Source organism: Meleagris gallopavo, chromosome 3, assembly GCF_905368555.1.
Source record: "Meleagris gallopavo chromosome 3, MGAL_WU_HG_1.1, whole genome shotgun sequence".
Taxonomy (NCBI): domain Eukaryota; kingdom Metazoa; phylum Chordata; class Aves; order Galliformes; family Phasianidae; genus Meleagris; species Meleagris gallopavo.
Window position 1 is genome coordinate 62,526,594 of NC_139406.1, and position 20,897 is coordinate 62,547,490.

Sequence of the window (20,897 nt, forward strand, 5' to 3'; positions counted from 1 at the left end):
CGGTTTTTCAGTATGCTTAGTCCAGATACGACGAGGGAAACAGCCTTTGCAGTACCAAAGGAAAAAGATATTTAACGCTATGCCAGGTCTAAAGTACTAAGAAAAAAAAAAACTACCCACACACATTATTTTGTAAAAATAGATTCAGACAGAACATTTTTTTCTTTTAAAAAAATCTATGGTTATTCAGTGCTTGTATCTCCTTACCTTCAGTTAACTACTCTGTGAATGAGAGCAATACTTCCAGAGAACGAAAGTCTTCTGGCTACTACATCCCAGTAAGCGATACATTATTTTGTAGGAAGTACATTGGGAATACTTCAGGAAAGCAGATGGTTTTGCAAAGCTACAAGTCAACCTCTGGCTGCAATCGCACCTAGGATTTCATTTTGTTTAGTGGGGAAAAGGGATCTGGGGATAGACCCATACCATATATGGGAACCCATGTCAAAATAAGCCGGTTTCTATTGGGCCCGTCAGCACAGCCAGCACAAACAGAATCCGTTTACTTCTTTATATTCACAAAACAGATCCCTTGCCAAGAAAACTATTTATGATGTTCTATATTAAACTGTGAAAGAACGGCAAGTTACTCATCCCAGAGACAGGCAGCTTTGTCAGGTAAAATTCACTCAGGTAACCAAATGCAGAGAAGTGCACTACAGTTCTGAGTCCTCAGAAAATGCTCACACTGAATTCCTTGGAACTGTTCAGGGGATCATTTTAAAATAGAAACTGACCCAGTCCCGTAAGAGTTAAAGACACACGTCCTGCCTCACTGTCTCTAGAATCTCTACCTACTTAGATGAGAAAGGTCAGGGACGTGCTCACAGGGAGCAGAAGCTCTGCTTTCTCTGGAAAATTCTCAAAAAAATTCATATTGTTGTTACGAGGCACTAACTGACACTGGGAGATGCAACTCAACACCCTCATTCCAAACTAGTGATATTTAAATGATGCTACGGAAATCCAGAAATGATTTTTTTTTTTTAAACTACAGCTGTGACTTCTATTGATGCACGTGATTTTTTGCATAAACACACTTTATCCTCTATTCAAAAATAAAATGAACAAATAGAGCAAATATACAAATAAATGTTATTGTTGAGAAGCTTGCTGAAAAAGGTTTGCTATTGGAGTCTGCAGTCCCTAATGGGAGTTTTGTCTAAGTAATAACTTTAGGAGTGTGCCCAGTCTCTGCATTTAATTAAAACTAAGACAGATTCCTCCCCTTCCCCCAACATACACACACGTACAGAGCTTGATGATGTGATGATAAAGTGGGGATAAATTACTCTGGGACTAAGATGATCAGAAAAATTGTATTGACAATTCACTGCGAGAAAGTATCAGCTTTGAATTTTTTAATGTCTCCTGTAGTAAGGCATGTAGATGGTACGGGAACAGAAGCTACATAAGTGAGGCTCATAGAAAAAGGATGTAAGATGAAGTAGCGTCCTTTGTATTTATCTAGCCATTAAACAGTGCCTTTAAAGGTCTTTATCTGATGTCTAAAGATCGGATTTTAGATTGGCATTTATCATTACCTCATGGCATGTTTTAACCCATGAACTTACTATACAGTTGATACCATGGACCAGATCTTCATTTGGCTTAAGAGTGTGTGGATTATTTTTTTAATTTTTATTCTTTCAATAACAAATTAATTATGCCAGAGTACTTCACCTATTAGAAACAAGGATACATTCGTCCTGCATAAAGCAGAATTTTGTATGCTTGGTTTTTGGTTTTATTCTTCCAACCAACCGCTTGACAAATCAGTGCCGACTGGGCTGTTGGTCACTGACACCCAACATCAATTTTAAACCACAGTTACACGAATATGAGGTTTGGGATAGAGATTTCAGGGGTATTTGTATCTGCTTATATCGAGCCTGAATTTGCTCTGATTCTGCATTCCCGTTGACTCAGCTCCGATCTCAAGAGTAATAGGGAAGACCGGGCCTGTTACCTAATAATCAAGTGTTCAACAAGCTATTGGGAATATTGTTACCCCTATTTCTCATGCAATATGCTTTTCACACCATAGGCAGCATCACACACTTGCTTTAAGATAAGTAAAATGGTCCATTCTGATTGCAGTATTGACTGCTGCTTAAACACCAGAATTACAGGCATCCAAATAATTAAGAAAAAATAAGATTGATATGAAACAGTGTTTTAATGTTTGCCTTTAAGTAGGAAATGCCGCTGAAATATTTAACATTGTAAATACACACAGAAAGACCATACTAAAGCAAAAAGTGCATCCTATTACTCTCGAAGGCTTCATGCCTCTCTGCTCATAACAACTGCAACGCAACGTCAGAGCCCTCCGACACAGGCAATATCTGTCCTATGTCTCCATACAAGTTTTATCTTACACATAGCAGCTGTTGCCTAGAGACGTCCCTGGCTGCAGCAGGAGTTTGCAGCATTTGACAGGAGCCCTTATTGTCTCACGCTACTCATGTGATCAAAAGTAGGAAGAGCTCAGTAATTACAAGCAAAAAAAAAAAAGTGACAGAAATGAACCGCATTAGCTGTTCTGTCCAGAAACCATCAGGGTGACCAATAAGAACAATTTCATTAGATTCCTCAGAGATACACGACATAAAGTTAATGAATTAGGCTTAAGTGCCATTCGTTGTAAGAAAAGGTGCGTGCTGCTAACCTTTGTCAAAGTGTGCATGAACTGCTAGCCTAGAGGACATTTCTTGCATGGGATTAAAAATATAGACTCATTCTGTGTAATTTCAAAGAGGAAACAGTAGGTTTATTAACCTGAAATAGGTACTGCTTCAGCTTTTTTAAAACAAATTCATGACTTTCTATGATTCTGAAATCATTCGTGACAACAGTGATACAAACAAATGCAGAGATTTTCCTGGAAGTGGTCAGACTCGAGGGTGATAGCAATTGCATTAGTCTTTTTCAATTTCTCACTTTCCAAAATCTCAATTCAATTTTTTTTCAAAAGGTTGATTATATTTTAAAACATATAAATGTTTATATAATAATATAAACATATAAAAATTTTCATTATATTAAACATTTTATATCTTAAAACATAAAAATATAGATATCATATATATATATATATATATTTGTAGACACAAACAGTGTAATTACACTCAAAACTAAAAAAAATTACCTGAAAATAAATAAGCAGTTTGGCAGGAGAAGGTTTCCTATGTGAGGGTAAGTTAAAAAGTTTTAAACACTTCTAATGCTGTCATTTTTTGGTACTTAAGTGTACACCCCCCCCATCCCTTTTTTCTTCTACAAGTCACACCAAAGCAATTGCAATCACCATGCAAAGATACTGATAAATGTTAGTCTCCAGATCATCTGAAGTAGATGCTTTGCTCAAAAGCAATGGCACTGCTTTTCCCCAATGACTGGGAAAAAAAAATCAGACTCAACGCCACTCTGGGGCAGAGCTCTGAGATCTGCTCCTGATTTAAGAGTAATGCAGCTTTTCCAGTTACACAGCAGTCTTAATTGAGGCAATGCCTTATCTATTAAATGGATCTACTGAAAATTAGTTTCTGTTTTTCAGTAAAGTTCAATAGCTTTACAGGGATATTTTCAGTACTCTCTGTGGTACCTAAGAATCAGTGAGCACATCGCCTTGCACAAAACTTTGGTTTGAAAGATGCATAAACATGTTAGTAACTGTTTATAAAAGCAGTCCCACTGAAGACTACGTAAAGAACAACGCTGTATGGAGGATTAGGTGTTTGCAGGAGAGGGGATGAAAGAAGTAAATTATGACCTGTGAGCGTCTCAGGGAAAGGGTAGATTTATTTATTTTTTTTTAAACTTATATTCAAGCTTTTGTGCCAGCTCAGCATGGAAACAGAGCTGCCTGGAAATTGAAAATGATCATCCTTCACTATGATGTGTGAATAATAATTTGATTACAAAAATGAACACGTTGAACCAAATGCACCAGAGATTGTGAGGAGCAGCTTGCTCTCAAACAGGCAATAAAGCCAGACTCAGTAGCTCCTTGGAAGACTGAGACACATGAAGAATGCAGTACAAATGAGAGATTACCAGAGAGCTGACAAAACAATCAAGTACCGTTGTTCTGTAAAGACTATAAAACACATCATTTCACACACACGCAGTTTTTCCATACTTCAAACTCCCACAACTATTTAAGCCTTCCTCATCTTTCAGTGAGTGCTTATAGAAAAAGTTAGAATTCACAAATCACTGCAAGGTTTTTTTCACAGCAATAATGTACATTTTGCCATTGACATAAATACAGCACATTGTATAACATGAGTCAGCTCAGTAATGCTAGACCGTCTCTTCTCTAACTAATTTCCATTAACATGAACAAAACCAGCGTTGTCAGCAACTCCTATAAGGTGAAAAGGGAGATGGAAAGTTTCTCTTTGCTTTTCAGGTCTGATTTGAAGTGGTACTCAGAATTCTTAATTCTGCAAGAAAAATATATGTTTGTCCTCCGAAGACAGAAACAATAGGTTTACTTGTTGCAAATTCCATTTTGTTATTATTTCCTTAATGCATTCCGTGCTTTTTTTTTCCTGAAGCACTATAAATGTCACTGTTCAACAGTAGATGGAGCAGTGGATCATTACAGTCTTAGTTATCTGTGCCAATTACTGCATAATTTTTCAGCTGCTGACATGTAAGCAAATGCCAAAAAGATATAGAAAAGTAATTGTTAAAGAATTTAGAACTGTGAAGACGACAATAAAATAATCCAAGCAAGAGTCTGCCAAATGGCAAAGAAAAGCCCGCATTTATGACTTAATAAATTTAGAAACACACATTCACAAAATCACAAACCTTATGTTAGCTGAATATAGTAAATCTGAACTTCTTAACCTTAAAATGCTCAGTCACAAATATTTTCTAACCATTGACAGGAATGGTGAAGTGTCTTCTAAAAGTGAAGTTCAAAAATATTCCACATTTTGGGCCTTGTAACGAAAAGGTAAAAGTGGAAGTCTAAGTTAAAATAGTAACTACAAGGACAATTTATTTTACATTTTCATCAGTTACTTTTCCTTTAAACTGTTTGTATGAAATTTACTACAATAAATTGCTTTGAACTTAACAGTAATTATATCATGACCCCTGTTTGTTCACCAGGGATTAAAATCCTCTCACCAAATGGAAGCCACATGAAACGACGCATTTAATTTAAAATGGTCACCCCAACCCTCATCTTCTGTGGAGACGAGAGACACTACCCTTGATGTGTAGGGAAGGTCCCAGTTTTGAGGCTTTCTCCTCCCAGTCAACATAGAAGATGGTCTGAAACCAGATTTCAAGACTGGACGGCTATGCCTCCTCCAAGACTTTGTGTAATTTCCCTCAAAATCAACTGGGTCTTAGCAGAAATTTATTCACAAAAATTGCAATTGCTGCATGTGCTATTTTGAAACTTCATATAATTACTTAGTCATACAGTCAATATTTATTGTTACAAATCAAGGCCAGAGGAAAACTTCTCCATTGCCTTCAAAGTACCAGTTCTCAATGGCAAGCCCACTGCCCTCCCCCGCTTCCTTCCAGCAGCATTAACTTTTTCACTGCAATCTCACAAATCGGAAAAAGAGTAACCTCTAAAGCTGTTTTAGACTGAAGGTCAGAATTCAAAGGATTGGTAACTCTATCCACAGAGCTCAGCAATGATATTGCTATTGGAAACACGCTCAGAAGTGCCAGCATTCAAGATGTTTTTATTAAGCAATATCAATTAGTACAAAATTTGAAGGTTTTTTTTTCCCCCACATTGTGAGTTTATCAAGACAAGTATTTGCTTTCTGTCACTGAATTTTATTTAATGTTCTCTGAAGTAACAAAACTAGGCTCTATGTTACATGCTAATGAAAACAGCAGCTTTGGTTTGTTTATCTAAATACTTAAAGAGAAGGCACCTCTTGCAGGCAAAATGTAAACAAAGCTTAAACTCCTTTTACTGCTTAGATACTTCCAGGCTGCTAATAAGGATTTTTTATTTTTTTTTTATTTTTTTTTTAATTAAGTGCATTTTGCAATTTTCTGTATTTCCTGCTTGACAATCTATCTTCCCAAAGAAATATTTAATTCCTAAACCCATTATTCATGATTACTACTATATTTTAAGTCTATGAACATAATATAACAGATCCCTGTCAGACTTAGGCTCAGAGGAAAAAGAAGACAAGGGCAGTCAGTACTTTTGTTTCTGCAAATCTGACATTAATTTAGAGGGAAATAGGTTAGAATAAGGATGGTTTCAAAAGAGCTAAGAAGCAAAAGTTTGATTTGGTATCAAAAAAAACCCAACATATCATATACCTTGCCCTTTTGTCTCATACCAACCACACTGCATATAGAAGAAGCTGAAGCAGCCTTATCTACCCTGGAGATTTGCCCTACCAAGTTTAGAAATCCTGTCTTCAAGGATCTTTCCTTTTACAGTACAGGAATTTCTACACATAACACAGTCTGCTAAATAACATTGCTAAATGACTATTTCACAAAGACACAGACAAACGAAAACACACCTTATGCTGGATGCCAGTTCCTATGTTGAAAGGTACAACACATACTGTACACTAAGCAGAGCAGAAGGCTTTCCCAACAAGCAATACCAGGAGCATACAATAACGTAATCAAGGAGAAGAGCACACAAAGATGCACACAACTGAACAAAAGTGTATGAAACAAAGCAGGATGGTTAGAGATAAGTGGTTTGTACTTGTTATAATCTGATTTTAAAACAGAATTAGGAACTAGAACCACATGGAATACGCCGAGTGCAACTCAAAAATGCTTAATCTTCAGTGTATCTAGCGGCAGTTTCCTTATATGTACGAGTAGGGCACCTTTGCATACAGAGGCTGATTTTTAGCAGCTCTTCTGAAAAGCAGCAAAATCTTAATTAGACACACCTAGGAAAATTCAGTAGATTTAGCAGCTTAAAATTCAGTAGCCTGAAATGTTCTCCACCAATGTATTCCACTTCAGACAACTACTTCATTAAAATAAGTCATAATTCTATTGCTAGAGACTGAATACTTTCCATTTATGGTGCAAGGGAGCAATGCTCCATTGCCCCAGGTGAGGACTCCATTGGTGCTGCTCTCACATCAGTCCTGTGGCTGGCCCCACCAGGACAGCATGCCCATCCTCAGCAGACACTGATAAATTGCTTCCCTACCCCTCACTGTGAGGAAAAACAAGTGTCCAGAATGCTCCCCTTCCAGAACCTAACGCACATGAGAAAGGGTTTTGAATTCAGGAAGCATCTCAGCAACTACGTGGTGCCTAAATTTGGAAGGGGAATATCAAAGGGACTCAGCCCCACAGCTGGGTACTGCTCAGGCACTATAAAGCTCCCATCCCTCTCTGAGATCTGTAGGAGCTGCTGCAAACCAGCAATGATATCCCTACAACACATTTCTCTTCCTGCCTGTTTCTCCCCTCTCATAAATTCTCATTATTATTTATAGTTGTAATATTTTTATTAAATAAGAAAACACTATCAATATTTTCACCTCCAGAATGCCATAAAATATTATAAATCTTAAAGCCTAAATTAAAATAGGATTGATGTTATGAGTTTCTTTTTATGGGACTGGTCTCAAACATATGTGGTGTACCAAACACAGCTGGAGACTTATAGAAATCTTTCTCTATTATTTGATGAGTTCCAGGACTTGCCTTTTATTTTTCTGTCAGGAAATAAATAAAATACAAGTTAAACAGCATGCATCATAAGGTAACAACTGGTAGATCAAGTATTTCTTAGTCTAATTTAAGATGGACTTGCCTAAAATTCTTTTTACTATCTCCTGAATATGTGGGATGTAAGTTTCAGCAGACCCTACACTGGGATGTTCCTATCAGCCAGCGTTGGAGTCTTTAACAGGGTTTGAGCCTCAGCTACTTCAAGTCTCATTGAAAGTTTGGGCTCTGGTACCCATTAAAAGCGCTTTTGAGATCAGAAGAGCTGTGTACTGATGTTCAGAGCCTACAGCTCAGCTTGCAGGATACAGGTCTAGTTATCTATGTCTGGATGTACTGAAGACTCCATTTTCTCAAAATTTGAATGGGTACCATAAATTACTTGATGTGAAAAATCAATTAAAAAAATAACTGGAAGTTAATATGCAATAAAAGTGCCGCCCACTAATTTAGTAAGATAATTAGACTTCAGAAACCCTGAATAAGAGGTTTGAAGACTGCTGCTTAAGTTTGATTTACAAATTCATGTCTATGTATAAAAAAGAATCCATTGTAGTGATTTAAGAGATTGGTTTAAGATACTGCTTTGCTAAATTTTTATGCTCACCTTAACATCACTGTAACTTTGTAAGATGTAAGTTCCTTTGTTTTAGTAAAATCGTGCAACACAGTTTAAAAGTACTTCAACTTTAGATCTGTTTGAGCACACGCAAGTCCCCTGCTAGAAATGTCCATGCGTAACACCAATAAACCTTCCATCAAACACCTGAGAGCCAACTGTAATGGAAACTATTAGTAATCAGAAAGCAATGATATCATTTAACTGTCAACAAACATGAAGTACGTGTGCAGACATCAATAGGAATGTGATAACCTAATAAATAATAAAAATGACAACATACAGACTTCGCAAGATTTCTACAGCTCAATGTGATGTAAGAACACAGGTGTAATTTGCTCAAGGAAACTCATTTAATATCTCCTTCAGCATGCAAAAAGGTGTTTCTTTCTTCATAAACTAAAAACCAAGAAGCCACAGCAACCTTCCCCACCATCAAATGTAACAAAGTCCAAAGTAACATCTCTGTAAGATGATGTCTACTCAAAACACTGGTAAACCCTAAACCTTGGATTCAATCCGTGATTTGGGAAACCCCAATGACGGATTTATTCCTTATACTGTTTATTTTCTGAAATATGACAATGGATTCACCAGGATGCAGAAGATACTGAGACAGTATCCAGATTGTCAAGCAAATGCCTTTTTTTTTTTTTTTTTTTTTTTTTTTTTTTAGGGACAGGAGGGGTGGAGAAGGCCCCTCAATGGAATGTGGGTAGCACCGTAGTGAGTGGTCCCTCCTGTACCTCAAGACCTACCTGAAGGATCAAGCTGAGCAGCCTATAACCCTTCAACTCTCACTATCTAACTCAACTCTCTCATTTCTTAGATGGCAATCGAATGATTCACTTATTTGGAGAAGTAGCACGAGGCACCTACAGGAAGGTCTGGGGTTTAAGTGTGAAGCCCACTTCACAGAGAGGCACATCTGCAGCTCTCAGATTAGAAGGTGGCAAAGAAACCCACAACTGCATGTTACCTCCACAGTGCAGATGGACTTCTCGGATTGAAGAGGTATGTAGAACTAGGCTCAACTAGAATTTCCTCCATCTTCTTTTATATGGGTAAAACCTATGTGTAATCTAGCTTTTAATAAACACAGCTAAACTACTGCTGCAGAAGCAGCATTTCCTAAAAAGACTCATCAAATCAATGTTTTTCACACCTGCCATATTCACACATTTCTACAAGACCTTATCAATATGAACATTATCAATGTGTTTACTAAAATAATTCTTCTGTTTTTCAGATTTATTGGAGTCACTGGGTGAGATGGTAGTGAAAATAAAGCAGTATTTAATGAAGAAAAAAATCAATACACAAAAGAGCGATTGCTAAAAACAACATTTTCAACCTTTTTTGTTCAACCTCTTAGAACTGAACCCTTGATTTCATGCAAGTCTAAATAAAATAGATAATATAAATACTAATTTACTGCTTGAAATTTGTTTGTTTTCCTCACCAGCCTGCAATCACAGCTCTGACTTCATTAGCTGAAACTCGCTAAAAGCATCCTCATCATCTTCTCATAACTGCATCCTGAAAGAGTGCCTAATTTCTCCAATCTTGATCAGCTTATCTGATTACTTCTCCATTTACATAATTCCTTGTTAGCTCCGGAAATTACTTTTCAGAAAGCGTTATCAGAAAGGTCAATGTCCTGTTGAAGATGGTGGTGCTTAGCCCCAACCACATTATAAATACTTTCTCAGGAGTCAGTCCTCCCAAGCAGGAGTGACAGTCTTACTGCACATCGGAAGCTTATTGCTCTCCTCTTAACTTTGAAGATGTGAGAAAGGAATGGACATTTTCACTAAATCTCTTCTGTGTTCACTCTCACAACTCTCTTCATCAGAACTACCAAAAGGCTGATTGCAGATACACTGACTTATATTCAGAGGACACAACCCCTTGGCAATACAGGACACCTGGCATTTTTCCACAGTAGGTTCTACTATCCAGCTGTTCACGAGTCACTCTGAATGGCTAATGATACCCACATTTACCTAGCATGATTTTCCAGCCATTTCTCATTTTATTCTTTGGTTAATCAATTTACACGATTTCTATACATAAACTCGTTCTTCTCTGGAGAAGAATTTAACCAAATGTATTTCCCAAGGCAATATATTGTCTTAGATTTTCCACAGAATAGAGAGGGAGCTTATATTTTGCTTGTGACATTTAAGAGTTCACTCTACTACTTAATACTATTTATTACTGCTATACTAAACACAGTAATGAATTGATTTATTGTACATACAAAATATGCTTTATTATTATTTACACATTTCTGTTCAGCTCTTTAACCATTGCTACACTGAGCCTTGCTGGAGTTTGAGCAGTTTGGTCCTACTGGAGATACAACTGTTTTGTTTCCCAGTTCAGGGTCTTGTGGAGGAATTTCACTGCTTCTCAACTTCAGGAAGGGAGGATGTTTGGGTTAAGGCAGTGTTATCCAGAGAGAAAGCATAACATTTCTTTTCTCTTGATCTTTATTTGGTATCCAGCATTCAGTCCATAGGGCAGAGAAGTTAAGATAAACTGACAAAGACTATGACAGAATAATTGGCAACAGAATTATTTAGCAGGAGATTGCTGCTTGGTTTGACAGGACTTCAAGATGTAGCTGGCAGACAGAGATGCACAGAGAAAGCTTTGAAATAGCTAGTTCTCCTCACTGTGGTTTGTTTGTTTGTTGGTTTTTTTTTTTTTTAACGTTATACTGATTGAGAAATATTCTTATTTTGCAGGCACTAACGTTATTTCACCCAGCTGCAGTTATCTCAGGAAAGCAAAGGTACAATCATACTACTTTTTTTCAGGGAGTCTTGAATTTTGGCTGAAGTACAGGCAGCATTCCATAATTTTTTGTCAGACATAACTACTCCATCTTTTCTTTCTTTCCTAAACTGATGCTCAGGAACCTGGCACCTTCCTACTTACCTGGCTTTGGATTTGCGATGCAGAACAAGAGATCATTGTGTAATCAAATTAAAATTATTCATGACTCAACTAAGTACCAGCAACCTCTCTTTTGGTACACCAGTGACAGCTGCTCAGAGAACAATGTAGATATGTGGATTCTTAGTCAAGTGCATAACCCTTTTCTTTCACCTCCTGCACCTTTCTGATACAGTCTTACAGGGTTGTCTTCAGAATACAAAGAGCTAGTTTAACCCAACACTGAGATTCACCACCATCTGATTGACATACATAACTCCTCAACTGATGCAATCATCTGCCTTTTATTCTTTGAAAGCTAACTTTGGACAATAACTTTTAAATACATTTGTTAAAATTGCAAGCAGGTCTAGTGACTTCTTTTCAAACTATTCTGGAAAAGTATTCTGTGTTTTAATAATTGCTGAAATTGTTTTCCTTTGTGTTTAAGCACTTTATTCAACCACATGCATTTTTTATTATTGGACAGAAGGAGCTTATGTCAATAATTAAAAACATGTAAATTATGTGATCACTTTGTATTTACACTGGCTTTTGCTTCATTGTCTGCATTTTATTTCTGATTGCATAAATATTCATAGAGAAACACCTAGGGAAATTTTCAAAGTGGTGCAGAGAGACCGAGCTATGCAGTTCCTATTAATTTTAATAACAGTCACATGGTTTTATTCTCATACTCTAATTTGAAAATTTCCCTCCTGTTTTCCACCATCTAAAATAACAGTATAATTCCAAGTATGCCCTGTCTGCGTCTCCCTCTCTGCAATCTATACACGGGAGGAGCATGCAATATTTTCAGACAGATACTTTGGTATGCCTTGGTGGCACTTTTTACCTAGAACAGAAGTCCCCAGCCTAATCTGAGTTACAAAACTCCTCCTGCTGCCCCTAATCTCCATCTTTACAAATATTTCCATTCATTCTTTTGCTGAAATGCCTGTTTAAATGCACTATTGTGGGAACCTCTTGCATGATTAGAAGTACAATTACCAAAAAAAATATGATCACTAAAACTGGAATGAGACATAATCAACCTAGTAACCCATCAAACAGTCCCAGAAACCATGCTTTGACATTCCTCCCCCAAAAGCTAATGATGACAAGCTACAAATGAAAGATTTTTGTCATTTGACTACATTTGTACTTTCCTCACAACGTGCCAGGAAGGTCAGCCAGGGTATTTTAGAGCAAGGCTTAGAGTTACTTAGTGCCTTGCCAGAGATTCCCTCTGTTTTACAAATCATAGGCAGCAGTTTTCCTCTGTTGTTTCTTCTAAACAGCTTTTTTTTTTATATCTCCTGGAAACAAAAAGTGGGTGAAGAAAAGAAGGGGAGGTCTGCTATGAGGATAATGCAACTCCCAGGAGGGAAGGGTAGGGCTTCTGGGATGCAAGCTGCTTAGGAACGCTCTCTGGGCTGGGAAGTATTGAGAGCGTACGGTTTAGTGTTGATAGAAATCAACTCTGTGATGCACCTCTTACTAAGACCCACACGCCTCCAGACTGTCTGTGGTCAGTAAGCTGCCTTATTCTATGAATTTTCAGATATCTATTGAAAGATACATTAACTTCTAGCTTTCACCAGCAAGGATGTATATTTACAATCTCCACAATCCAATAGTCCTCTCTATTTTCATAAAACTTCAAGGAGCATGGTATCTCTGAGACTGGTAGCTCTCCATCAGGCTCAGTTGAGACTTTCCAACAAATTGAGAAGCTAATATTAAAAGATGTACAGCTAGGCAGACATGTCCAAAGAATGTGATTGCAAAAGCCTTTTTTCTTTAGGAAAGCAAGCTGTAACAAGAAACTGCCTAACCTCCATTCACAATTCTGTTCAGTTAATTTAATGAACTTTTTCATCTTGCTGACATCCATTTTGCTTACATAGCAACTTTGTTTTATGTAGAAAGACAGTTTCCCAGAGGGTGAGATCTGTCAGATGTCACAGGAAATCCTGTCAGTCCCTACTTATATAAGCAGAGCAGTACCCCAAGAAATCAGGTTCATTCTCTAGAGGAAAACAACGCTACAGACAAAATCCTTCCTAGATTTGGTTGGTCTTCTCTTGCTGTCAGAGCCCAACTACAGCTACAGTCAATAAGTCTTTTCTTCCACATCACACTACCACCTGAGTCTTCTTCAGCCAGTGTCTCAGGCTGAAAGCTATACACAGCTGGAGTGCCCTGCCTCATATGCCTGACCTTCTCTTCTTCACTGCTTAGCAGCTGCTCCTAAGTGCGACATCAGTGGAGAGGATCTTCCCTTTTTACCCACTATTCAGCCTACTATGTCAAGCACTGGAAAACACTAATACTGAGGATAGCATATGCATATAGAGAAGGATTATATCGCTAGAATAAAATAAGCTGAAAGCTCTTCGTATTTAGTGTCCTAAAAACTTTACTGCATTCTGCAATTTTCTAAAATCCACATTCTTCTCCATTTTAACAAGTTTTTCCTTTTTAACATCTTTTCCATAATGTAATATTACTTCTGGGTCTTAATCCCTCTGCAGAAACCAATTTCCAATTAGTTACAGGAGAAAGCAATAAACACAGAAACTAATTGTCATTAAGCTTTATATCCAAATTTTTAATTATTTTAAATTATTTTTAAATAACATTAAATGCAGAACCATACTAAGCCTATACTGTAGCTGTCCTATAATAAAAAACCAAAGGCTACAAGCTAAACAGGGCCATTTTGTGTGTTTTCACCATAACTGTAAAAAATACAATACTGGAAAAAGTCAAGAGCCAAAATTGACAGCATTATAAAATATTGATGGCTACACAGTATCCTATTTATGTTTTTCTTTCAAAAATATAAAAGCAAAAGGATGTTAATGAAAGTTTTTATACCTTACTCTAGCAAGCTATAAAGGAAAGGCTTACCTATAGTTTTTTTGATACCAATGACAAAATTCATCATCGCCATTTGATTTTTCCCCATACCTCATGCCTTTGCCCATGGGAAACTGATCAAATGCTTACCAAAAGCGCTGTAAAGCCGTATGCAAAAAACCCTGCTCCTTGTTGCAAACTCGATCTGCAGTTTCTTTCCTCCTTCAGCATTTGAAAATCTAAGAAAGCTTGCCTCTCTTGAACCACTTGAAAACCAATATACCATCCCACATAAAAGGATGAGAGAAGTATAAAGACTTGCAAAGCCGCAGCCAACTTGCAAACACTTTATATGCAGTATGTTGGGCACACTTAACAGCACATCAGACCTGATCAGACAGCCATCATTTATGCAAGTAGCTAAGCACAGCAATTTTGATGTCTTAAGTACACATTCAAAATTATAACATACTTCAGTGTGTAGCCTACGTGATCCTTAAAAGATGTTCCAAAGTAAGGTTCAAAGCCACCAATTAATTTCACAATGGGAAAAAATGAGAATAGGTGGTACCAACTTCTCAGCCCTCAAGAGAAAGGTGGACTGTTCCACAACTGAAGCACCAAGGCTTCAGAACGCAAAATAGAGCAATCATCACATTTTGTCTGTTTCTGACTTTAAAAATACTAGTTATAAAATAACTAAAATGTATCAATAGGTACTTTTGTTTTAAATTAACTGTTAACAATACAAACACTCATACCATATCAATGCTTCTACACAGACTACAGAAGAAAGCCTCACAGTATTTACTGGACTGTCACTTCTCACAATCTCTTGTTATGCTTTAGGGAACTAGATTTATGGATAGAGTATCCTACCCTTTCCATAGGCCAGAAACATTTTAAAGGATGTCTACTGCAATGTTTCCCGACATCCACTCCACTGAGCCAGTCGGTCTCATTAACAACTGTCTGTGTACTCTCAGATTGACTTGTGCTGTACTATTAACTAAGATCAGAGGTAGAAGGAAATTTTTGTTGTAACTCACTGAATATATTATTAAAATACTGCTTCGAAGCTGAAAAGATGTCAAGTGTAACTTATCCTTTCACCTTTCAAATGTTTTTAACTGGTAATGTCATTTACATGTAATGTTGGAATGGCTTTGGTCTAGTTCCCACTTTTTAGCTTCACATAGAGGTCTGGATCTGTGGAGAAAACATCAGAGGCCAAAATTACTAGTTATGGCACAGCCACTCACGACATGTATGATCTCAGGACCTTAAATGAAGAAACATACTTGTTTGTGAGTACTTCTTAGCCTTCGTGTATGCGCAAGATCTGGACTTACATGTGAGAGTATCTATTCAAATGTAAGACCGTATACTTTGGCAAATTAGAGCTAGATCCTCAGCAGACATGAACAATACACCAAGAAGTGAACTTTGGTTACGAGTGTCATCTGGAGACCCATCTAATTAATGTGACTACTCTCACAGGAATAGAATTATCCTACCAAGCACATCGGGATACATTGAGACTTAACAGACCCAACAAAGTGCCAAATAATAAAAAATTGCGATGCTGATAAACTCAAGTACAAGAAATGATCTTTCTGTGAAAAAGGGCATTACTTGTTTTCATTAACAGATGCATTGTGCCTCGTTCCTTCAAGATGAGGACTGTAATATTCTACAGTCATCTGTCAGACTTTGGAGCACATTTACTTAAATCTTTTAAAATATGCCATCTATTTGGCCAGTGAATTTTGAAGTTAATGAAGCAAACATCCTCTTACATATGCAAGTGAGGAAAAAAAGGGCATAATTCTTTGTTTGACCTCTATTCACATCTGAACATGAAACACGAGCACTCTCAAAGTGAGATAGAATTTTGTAATGTATTAAAACATCTGCTAAAGCCTCCCGCTCCAAAAAAGCCTCCTGCTCCTAACTTTACCTATGCACTATGTGTCTCACCAAGTAGGTATCTATGAACTTTGATATATTTGCTTCTTCAAAATGTGAAAAAAAAAAGAAAAAAGTAGAAACAACCTAATGATGACTTGGCAGTTTGCAGAGGAAAGCTCTTTGAAACCCTGCCTTGAGCCACACAGAACTCCAGCTGAATAATTAATTACATATTGACAAGGTCTTATAAAAGAAAAGCTGAGCTGTATTGACATTTACATCTTCTTAACATTCATCAGAAAATGTCATTCTGCTTGAAACAGTTATTGGTAGCTTTAATGTTTTTGACTTCTTATCCAAGTTCTTAGCAAGAAAATATGTGATGATACATAGTAGAAACTTCCCTAAGATTTAATCTTTATGATGAACTAGTTTGCACTAACAGAATCTTAATGTGCATATGTACATACAAGAATGAACTACAGTGTGCTAAAAACATTTCTGAACTATTCTAATTAGGTATTACATCTGAATTTTCATTTAATTGGAAACTATTAACACAAAAGAACACCAAAGTGAATTAAACTGTCCATAAATTTTACACAGTAGGGTGCAAAAAAGCAGATGCAAATAACTATAAAACGCACAATTCTGTCTGTATTTCAGAAGGAGAGGGAATACATTTTTATATCTGAGTTTTTCTATTTCATTTGCAATTAATTGAAGTAGAATGGCGTGCACATTTCTACTAGAGTTCCTCTGTTACAGTACTTCAGATGCACTTAATAAATTGCACCTTCCATGAAAAGAAAAGGTGATGGATTGAAAAATGTTTAGCACAACCATGCATAATTGATAGGTTCCCTAGTGCAAATAAGTGTCTAATAAATAATTAAATTTAATCTCATTATAAGAGTTTTCATAATGGGATAATTTAATTAAATGAAAGCCAAAGGGTTTCTAGGGGTTGAAAGATGCTGCTGTTGCTATATTTGGCTAATGGTCTGGGGATAGCATAGTGAAGAAGGGTAATTCGCATGGGTGCATGCATTATTTAATGAATCCCTCTGAGATGCAGGAAAGGACAGATCAATGATAACTTGTCATTTTATCATTGCTTACAATGCACATTTAAACAACCTGGGAAACGTTAAAAACAGAGACAGAATCTTGAAACCCCTTGAAATGCATCAGGCCCCTTTCTGCCAGATGAATAGTGAGCACTTCCTTTCGTAATACACATTTTCATGTTCATCTAACGTTAATCTTTTTCTTTCCTTCAGACCAAAAATAAGAGGAAAGCCTTATAAGCTACCGTATAGTTAGGGCAAGTCTGCCCCTAAGTGAAAGTTATAATGGATACAGCATGTATATCTGATACTAAAAAATTGATAGCTGTGTCATGTGGGACCCATTAACAAGCTTTTTGAGTGGGCTGAGTTTTGAGCTTTAAGTCTCCAGAAGCACTTAGCTAGGCTGGGATACTAAAACCATACAAGTCTAAGTAGCTAGCTCATTTGCAGGTAATCAGTTATGAATTAATATGAACAGTGAAGGTTATATCTTTTCAGATAAGACAAGTGTCATCTTGCACACAGCAAATGTGCAAGACCCAAAAGCTAAATGGAGTTGGTTTGCAGTCAGAACATCCATTTTCTAATGACCTGCACAGGCATAAACATTTCCTCATTTAGGAACTTTTATCTTTATTGATTAACTCTGAACACAAGGCCTGCAGTCTTGTGGTCTGTCCATCCAGAGGGTCTCACCCATCTGATTGTACCAAACACTTTTACCAGAGATGCAAATCGCAACAGTAGGACACAATTGCCCTTGGATTCATCTTCTGAAACATGAAAGTTAAGTAACACCAACAAAAAAAAAATATCTTGTTTGATTGCTCATGTTATCTGAGTTACTCTTTTTAATATCCTTTTAGATCCTTCTGATTTTGTCTCATATGGGTAACACAGGCTTATTCTTTATAGAAATAAACCATTTGCCTGCATCAGTGTAACCACTTTGATTCTTGACTGGTGCCCTGCTGAGCTGGAGCAACAAGGAGCCACACAAAAGGATGCCTGAATTCCTCCAGGAGCTCTGACTGCTGTAGCTCACACAATTCATCCAAATAGTTTACGGTGCTATCACCAGTTATATCACATTCCATAGGAGTTCCTCTGCCTTTCCCAATCTTCTTCTCTAACTAAAACTGTCATGAATTTACCTCTTCTCCACCGACTGTATATATAATTAATAAATGTAGTTAGCAAAATATTTGTAGCATATAGATGCAGAAGGTTTTGCAGATGAATGCCAGTCTCTCTTTCTACTTGTTCTCTATTCTTTCTGTTGCTTTTTCAGAACCCACAGAAGTTTAGCATTAATATGCTTCTTGAATTACTTCCTGCACGAATCCAAGGTGTTTCTGCAAATCCAAATACACTGTACGCATCTGTTTTTTGTTTGCCCATGAAAAATGCACTGTCTCTATGTTCTCCAAGGGATTTACACCTCTATAATCTGTTTACCTCAAACAAAAATATGACTTACTGGTTTCTAGGATGGTTGCTCGATTTTTTTTTTTTAACCAGCTCCTTACAATGAACAAACACTGCACAGTTTGGTTTTCTTTGTTGTTCAGTTCTTTGGGTTAGCAGCTCCTTCAGCATTGTAAAAGAAAGTGGTTCCTCAACTTTTTATACAGAGTGTTTAATTTTACGCTAACATAAATAAATCATTCATATCACTATATGGGAGATACAATTCCTCATCCCGTCTCAACCACAAAATTTAGTTTCTTCCAGTGCAGCAGACTTGCTGAATATTATCATGTTGGGGATGAAATGAATAATCAGATGTTTTTTATTTCAGTGTCAGTTAGCAAAAGATTCCTAAGAAAATATCAGATTTTTCTGTTATTTTTAAGTTCACCTCTTCTATCTGTTACTCCACATGTAAAAATTTATTCACGGCCTGGGGAAACATCAGGGGCTGTATTTTCTGAATTGGGCATCCAGAACTGAGTAGCTTGATTTCTATGGAAGTTCAATATTCTCAGTGCTTATGAAATGAGTTTGAGACAGCGAGTTGAAATTAAGATGTTCTTTTCTATAGCTTCCTTGGGCACAGTCCTCTCCTTAAATCTCTGGGAGGATTTGTGTATGTTTTATTACATCTTATTTAATTCAAACAGCTGGGAGGTGGAATCTATGCTGATGATTCAATAATGTGTCCTATCCTTCAAGAATTAATGCAGTCCTCCACCTATTTCCCCTCTTTTCTAAGACGACCGCCAGTAAGCAGGCTAAAAATATATGCAGCATTATAAAATGAAGATTTTTTTCCTTGCCCTGTATAAAATACAGACTAATAAAATGGCACTTATTTCTTCCTTTTACAGATTGTGTTTCCAAAACTGCCTCTTAGAATATGACCTTAATTCTGAACTACTCTGAAAAGCATTCAAACTTTAATCAGTTATGGGTGGAAGGATTTTGTTTGCTTAAGAGTGGCACATTCTACTTATTTTTCCTATTAAGTAACAAACTATTTTACCCCCAGAAAGTAGCACTCCTATAGCAAAAGCTCAGCAGACAGATATAGCCAGTGCTGCTATAACTATCATAATATAGACTTAAATTATAATCTGTGATTTTTACTCCCTGTTGAAATGCTTCCCAAACAGCAAGACAGAATTCCAACCAGTCATAAAAGGGAAAAGTGAGAAATGAACATGGAGAAATTTTGGTGGGAAATCAAGTTGTAAGTATATACAGTAAGAAACCATGAAAAGGGGACTCTGTGGAAATTCATCTTTCATGCTTTTTCTCCTTACAAAAATTCTCATCAGTTACCTTAAACTCCAAATACAAGCAGGCAGAGGTTTCATGCAATACTGCCCTATATTCAAGATTTAACATTGTTATGTGGCTGAACAGTGGCTACACCTATTCTGAAACAGCAAAAAAAAAAATAATCAAAGAACAGCATGGAAATATTGCAACTTCTGCTTGCAAATCCACTTTATCCTAACTGGTGAATCTAGATAATGTTTCCTATTAAAGAGTCAGTACTGGCACTAATGACTATGTCAATAAATGCTTTCATAAAGCTCCACTTTTTACATGCATGTGTTACTAGAGATCGGTGCACAGGCTAGGGGAAGAAACAGAAGAAATGGATGCAATATTTTTTCCTGTTAAATGTATTCCAAAACTCCCCCTGAAAACTGAAGCTGTACCAAAGTTATTGTATTTGGGGCACATTTGGTTTACTTAATTTTTAATTATTTTTCATCTACCTCTGTAGACAGTTGTTGCACTTCTTTCACTTAAAATAGTAGTGGGTCTACTTCATGACGACACTGAGATGTACCTTGGGTGAACTATTAAAAAAATGCATTAAACTTGACATGAGTTGATATTTTATTATTTCTGTAACTTACATGATTTAGCACTCCACATTAACTTTCATATTAAAAAACAATAAACAAAAAAATCAAGCAACAGCACAGAATTTACACTTCATTGCTGAAGTTTGAAATACAGGAAAGATCCCCAGATAATTTTCTTTTCCTCTGTGTATTAATATCTCATAAGTGTTCTCACCTAAACATAACTTCAGTAGACCTCAACAACCAATGAAACACCACCAGTTTTGCTGCCATTTTTAGACTCCTTCCTGCTGCTGTGAAATCCTCCCCCTGCAGATTTCCATGACCTCAGTTCTCTATGAGGCATACTAGCTGGCATAATGAACAACAGAACTTCAGTTACACTGGAGACAAAGTCTACTTAAAACCTATAGGAGTTGGATTGGGTGCTTCTTTCTAACTGAA

At 36.8% G+C, this 20,897-nt stretch overlaps 1 protein-coding gene across 1 annotated transcript in view; it reads right to left on the bottom strand.

Annotated features, from left to right (window-relative positions):
- Positions 1-20,897, bottom strand: part of EYA1 (EYA transcriptional coactivator and phosphatase 1) — a 159,967-nt gene that overhangs the window by 88,795 nt on the left and 50,275 nt on the right. The gene's annotated exons all lie outside the window — the stretch shown is intronic.